The sequence below is a fragment of the Furipterus horrens genome, unplaced genomic scaffold (assembly GCF_987537825.1).
Source record: "Furipterus horrens unplaced genomic scaffold, mFurHor1.1.pri manual_scaffold_10, whole genome shotgun sequence".
In the NCBI taxonomy this organism is placed as follows: domain Eukaryota; kingdom Metazoa; phylum Chordata; class Mammalia; order Chiroptera; family Furipteridae; genus Furipterus; species Furipterus horrens.
Window position 1 is genome coordinate 42,691,309 of NW_028327180.1, and position 6,049 is coordinate 42,697,357.

Here is a 6,049-nt window from a genome sequence, read left to right on the forward strand (position 1 = left end):
TGGAAAGCTGCACCTTGCCTGGATGCCTGGAGGCTCACTGCTGCCCCCTACCGGTGCCAGCTGTCACCGGCACCTTGAAGCTGAGTAACGCACCATGTTAATTGCTTTAATTGCTTTTCTCTCCACTGTATCCCTTTCCCCTGAAATTTTTTCTTAGCCACTTTTTTTTTTTTTAGCATTTTTATAGCTTCTGTTACTCTCTCCATTAATTAAAGCAGAGAAGGTAAGTGACATGTCTAAATGTTGCCCAGCCAGCAGGAAAGGGGCCAAGAAGGCATTTGAACCCAGGTCTCCTTGACCCCAAAGACCTGCACGATGTTCTGTGGATTCCCTTGTTCTCCTCCAGCCTCAGCTCCTGTTAGCCCCGCCTCCAACATATTCCCTAAACCTGCCCACTTTCTCCCCATATCTTCAGCTCCCAGAACTCATCACTCACCTGTACCAGTAGTCCCTCACCCTCATCCCTAGCTCCTACCATCATGCTCCTGCCTCTACTGTGTCTCCCACAGATGCAAAAGGGGACCTGTGAACAAGTGAGAGAGTTAACACCTCTCTGCTCAGGACCCCTCCGTGGCTCCCACCTTACTCAGTGCAAGCCAAAGTCCTCACTGCAGTCCACAAGGCCCTGCCTCATCTGCCCCATCACCTCCTTGCTGGTTCGTCCAGCTCCTCAGATCCCAGGGCTTGTGCCTGAAATGCTCCCCACCTGGCTCCTTGACCGGCTAGCTCCTCATCCTTTCACTTCCAGCTCAGGGATCCCCTCTTCAGGAAGCCTTCCCTACTCAGGAAGCCTTCCCTGCTCAACTAAAGTTGACCTCTCTTGGTGACAACCACATCACTGTTTATTTTTTTCATGGCACTTGTTACAATCTGCAGTTGTATTTAATTTGTGTTTTCACTTACTAAGTGTCAGCATTCTCATCCAGAATGTCAGCTCAAAGGGAATCCAGGTCTTGCCACTTCTTTATTTCATTTTAATTAATTACGTTTTAGAGAGAAGGGAAGTGAAAGAGGGAGAGAAACATCGATGTGAGAGAGATACATCGATTGGTTGCCCTCGCACACCCCCAACTGGGGACCCGGCCCACAACCCAGGCATGTGCCCTGACCAGAATTGAACCGGCAACTTTAGGGGTTGCAGGCCAGCACTCAATCCACTGATCCACACCATCCAGGGCTCTTGCCACTTCTTTACCACCTTTGTTTGGATTGGCCAGTTTATTTCTGTGATTTGTAACTCTGAAAAGTACCGATCCAGAATGACCCAGGATGAAGCCAGGCAAGGGCAAGGGAGACCACTGCTCCTTTAGAAAGGAGGCGTACAGGCACAGGTGTGCTGACCAGTTACAGGCTGGCCAAATACTCAAAGTGGCCCAGACAACTAACAGGCACAAAAAAGGCCATGCTGCGCGTTTCCAACTCTTTAACGTTCTACAACAGAAAAAGCTAATCCTGGTAATATAAGAAGAGGTTTGGGGATTGGCTAGTAAAGGCAGGAGGGAACATCCTGGGGTGATGACAATGTTTCTTATTTTGATTAGGGTGGTGATCACACAGACGTATACTATAAAGATATTTACCAAACTGTACGCTTATGGTTGTGTAGATTACACTTAGTTTTTTAAAGTGGATTAAGGGATGTGGGAAGTTCCCTTTTGGCTCATCTCTCTGAGGTTGAACTGACTTGGGCATGGGGGGCAGGTGTGGTGGGTGACCCATGCATTCACTCACTTGCTGTCTTGCGTGCTCTATGCCAGGCACTTCACAAAGTAGATATACAGGAGTGAGCAAGGCCCTTGTCCCCTGGTTTCAGAGTTTACCATGTAACAAGGGAGACAGTAACTAAATATATAATAGATGGTGATAAAACTCTTTGAAGAAAAATAAAGCAGAGTAATCGGATAGTGCTCTTTTAAGAAATGGTGGTCAGGTCCTGGCTAGTGTGGCTCAGCAGCTGGGGCATCATCCTGTAGACCGAAAAGTTGCAGGTTCAATTCCCTGTCCGGGCACATACCTAGGATGTGGGTTCGGTCCCTAGCCAGGGTGCACGAGAGGCAACCAATTGATGTTTCTCGCTCTTACTCTCCCTCTTGTCCCCTCTCTCTAAAATCAGTCAGGGAATGTAGGTCTCTCTGAGGAGTTGAGAGAGCGAGCTCTGAATATGGAAGGAAGAGGACTTCAGGCAGAGGGAACAGCTAGTATAAAGTCCCTGAGGTTAGGAAGTGCTTGAATGAATGATGGGAATAAGGTGTGAAAGGGCACATCAAACTCTGTATCATGGGCCCTGGCTGGTGTGACTCAGGGGATTGAGCACCAGCCTGCAAACGAAAGGGTTGCCGGTTCAATTCCTGGTCAGGGCACATGCCTGGGTTGTGGGCCCGGTCCCCACTTGGAGGCATGCAACAGGCAACCACCCATTGGTATTTCTCTCTCTCTCTCTCCCCCTCCCTTTCCATTTCTCTAAAAATAAATAAATAGAATATTAAAGGAAAAAAAACAAACAAACCAGAAAACGTTATGGGCTTACATCCTCCCAGGCTAGTGACACCAGCAGAAAAGACTTCTCTTTCTCAGATAATCAGAGGCAAATCTTAGAGCTGCCTCTCCTTTGGCCCATTTTAGTGAAGTATCATCTCCAAACCAGTCATTGGACCTGGGGAGCAATGGGGTTCTGATGAGCCAGAACCAAGGTGAAGATTGGGAGGCAAGAATAAAGTGGAGGAGCGGTGGTCTTCCCAAAGGCAAGTCTCAGGTAGCTGCTTTGTGGGACAGGAGACCAAGAACTAGGGCAAAAGCAAGAGTCCTGGCAGGTGGAGATGATGACCTTAAGATGGTTGGGGTCCTACATATATCCCAAGTGATAGTGCTATGTGTATTTTCCCTCCACAAGTCTCAACATTCTGGGGCCTAAATGATGTGGCCACAACTTAGCTTCACTTCCAGTCCATTTCACTTCACACCCTACCCTCTAGCAACAGCTTATATTTCCCTGGCTTCAAGATCAGAGAAATGAGGGCTTCTCTTGCTCCACAGTCCCAAGACTGGTGCTCACTGGCTCTGACTGGCCCAATTTTGTCATTTACTACTAAGCTAATTACTATGGCCAGATAATGGGCCTAGTTTTGGAGTCAGGCCATGGGACCTGCTTACGGAACTACAGATTGAGGAAAGTAGAGGGTGGTTCCCCACAGCACTGTGGTCAGCCCAGTCCACTCTACTGAGATAGTGGAAAGGTAGCTGGGATGGTTCAAAAAGCTTTCAAGGGGAATTCTTGGGTATAATCAAGGGAGTTGGTAGGAGAAATCTATGAAGATGAAGACAAGTGGATGACATGCATGAGGGTATTAAAGTCCTGAGGATGGCAGAACCTTTTTAGAGGGAGTTCAAGAGAAGGGGAACAGACCTTATTAAAAAAAAATATTTTTTAAGGTTTTATTTATTTTTAGACAGAGGAAGGAAGAGAGGGAGAGAAACATCGATGTGTGAGAAACATCAATCAGTTGCCTCTCGCATGCCCCCATTTGGGGACCTGGCCTACAACCCAGGCATGTGCCCCAGCCAGGAATCTAAACAGCAACCCTTTGATTTGCAGGTTGGTGCTCAATCCACTGAGCTACACCAGTTAGGGTGGGACAGGCCTTAATCTACAATCAATGAGGGGGAGGGTGTAAAGGGGAGAAGAGAGGTAAAGCCCGATGTCAGGGGGTGTTAGTTAAGGCAAGGAAGTGAGAGATCGGTTATGCATATAGGGATTGTTAACTATGTTGTAGTGGAAAAGCTAAGGTAAGAGGTTGGCTTAGTGGAGATAGTGATGAGAGGGTAGATGGCTTCTGGAGTCTCCATCTTATATGGTAACAAAGGAGAGACTACAGACAAGGAACATGATAGATGTATAGCATGTCAGAAGGTTGGGCTGAAAACCTCTTATCCAGCAGCTCCTGGTGGGTGGAGTAGTTGTGGGCCCAGATAAAACTACAGTTTTAAGGGAGTTCTGGTTTCCTCCATACTTTCACTGCAGCCCAATGGTATCTTTTCGGTATTCAGGTTGGATGGGGCACAAATCCAGTAGCTAATAATCACAACATTAACTGTTGCTCCAGCACTCCAGGTTGGCTACTCCAGCAAAACTTTGAGGTTGAAAAACACTCCAGGTGAATCCAGGGCTCCTCTGTGGAGGTTACTGTTGGAAATCAGGATGCTCTCTTCCCCTTCCTTCACTTGGGTGCCTTTGACAGGAAGCTTCCTTGGAGGAATAAGATCCTCAAAAGCAAGTTCTTTAGAAATGTAACCTTGGGCCCTTCCCAGGAAAGGTCTAGACTTGGGAGTCAGAAAACTAGAAACTTCCCTTGTTCTACCACTTGGTAGCGCTGTTAGCTTAGTTCAAATGCCTTGCTTCTGAGCCTGTTTTGCTTGTGTCAAGAGACACTCTGATCTCTAACTTGAGTGTTATAACCTGTTATCACTTTTATTATTGATCACTTGAAACAATCTAAACTTAATTGTCTGAATACACATGCTATTATTTTTACCAAACTTTTCTTTAATTTGAAACTATCTGTTTAAGATCTTCAAGTTGGGGTGAGGGGAGACAAATACAGTACTATCATTTATGAGAAAAACAGCAATAAAAATAAAATTAAGCACCGCTAGGAGTAAAATACCTCTGTAGAGACACAAGAAAACTTTACAATGGCTGCCAAGGTAAGAAGATTGACTTAGTCCTCTCACACCCTTTTGCACATTTGACATTTTATATTCCGTGTATAGGTTATCGCTTCAAAATCCGAAGTGTAAATAAAAAAGCAGTAGGTACAGCATGCACCCATTTCTGTAATTGTATTTTCACGCCCTACCTTTTAAATAATAGCTATTATTTGGGGACATTTGTTCTGAACAAAAAATTGTGCCAACTGCCATTTTGTAGATAAGGAAAGGGAGGCTCAGTCTTTGGTTACACCGGGGAACTCAAACCTAGAGCAGACCCTGGATCCTGCATCCTTTACAAATTAGCCGTACCGTCCCTACAGTTTTGCAAGCAAGACCTGCTATTAGTCTGTGAGTCTTTAACGACTTCTGATCCCCTTCGGGGAATAAAAAACCTTTTCAACTCCTTGCTCTGGTTCTCAGCAGCGTCTGAACCTCAGCCTCACATTTGTCAACCTGTCTAGCAACGACGTCTGTAGACCTCCAGCCTGATCCTGACCCTGGAGGGGAGTGGAGGTTAGTTCAGATAGATTGTACATCAGGGGTCTCACAAGGCACCGGGAGGATTCCCCAACACGAGGCTTCTGAAGAAAAGGTGGTCGGTCCCAGAGCCTTTACTTATGAGACCAACGATGATCGCCAAGCAGGGCAGCACCAGTTCTGCCGTGAACGGACCGTGAATCCTCAGGACAGGTCATTTCCTCGCATGGCCTGTTTCTCCATCTGTGAAAGGGGCTGAAAAATCGGACCAGCTCGGCTCTGCACTTCGGCGTCTCCGGGCACTGCCATTTCAAACATGTACCTCAGGTCTTTTCAACTTTTTGTGGAAATGCGGGAAGTGGGTTGGAGGCTCGGCCGGACTGCCTCCTTGCGAGACCGCACTACTCGACAGAGATTCCGCTACTACGCGGAGACTAACCTTCTAGTCTCAGAGGCGTTACCAAGGTGCACAAGGTGAGGGAATTAAGATGGCGGCCGCGCAGGCGCGTAATCTCGAAGCCTCAGCAAGGGTCCAATCCTCGCCCTACATCACGTTGAAAAGCGGCACCATTAAAAAAAGGTGCGCTGACGTTGTCACATGATGCAGGTCACCAACACAGCAAAGGGAAAGCAAAAGGTCCTTGTCACGTGGCCAAGGAGGCCTCTGAATTTGCCACTGTCACATGATCATGCACAGGCATCGAAAGGGGCGGGAACGGTCCGATGCCACGTGACAGGCACGCAACATTTACGCTGTCACGTGATTAGACCCCACCTCCTCTTTCTGTTCCTCCCTCCCTCTCGAGCTGGGCCTGCGTCGAGCGGCAACCCGGCGGCGAGGGGGCGGGGCTCCAACCGGTCACGT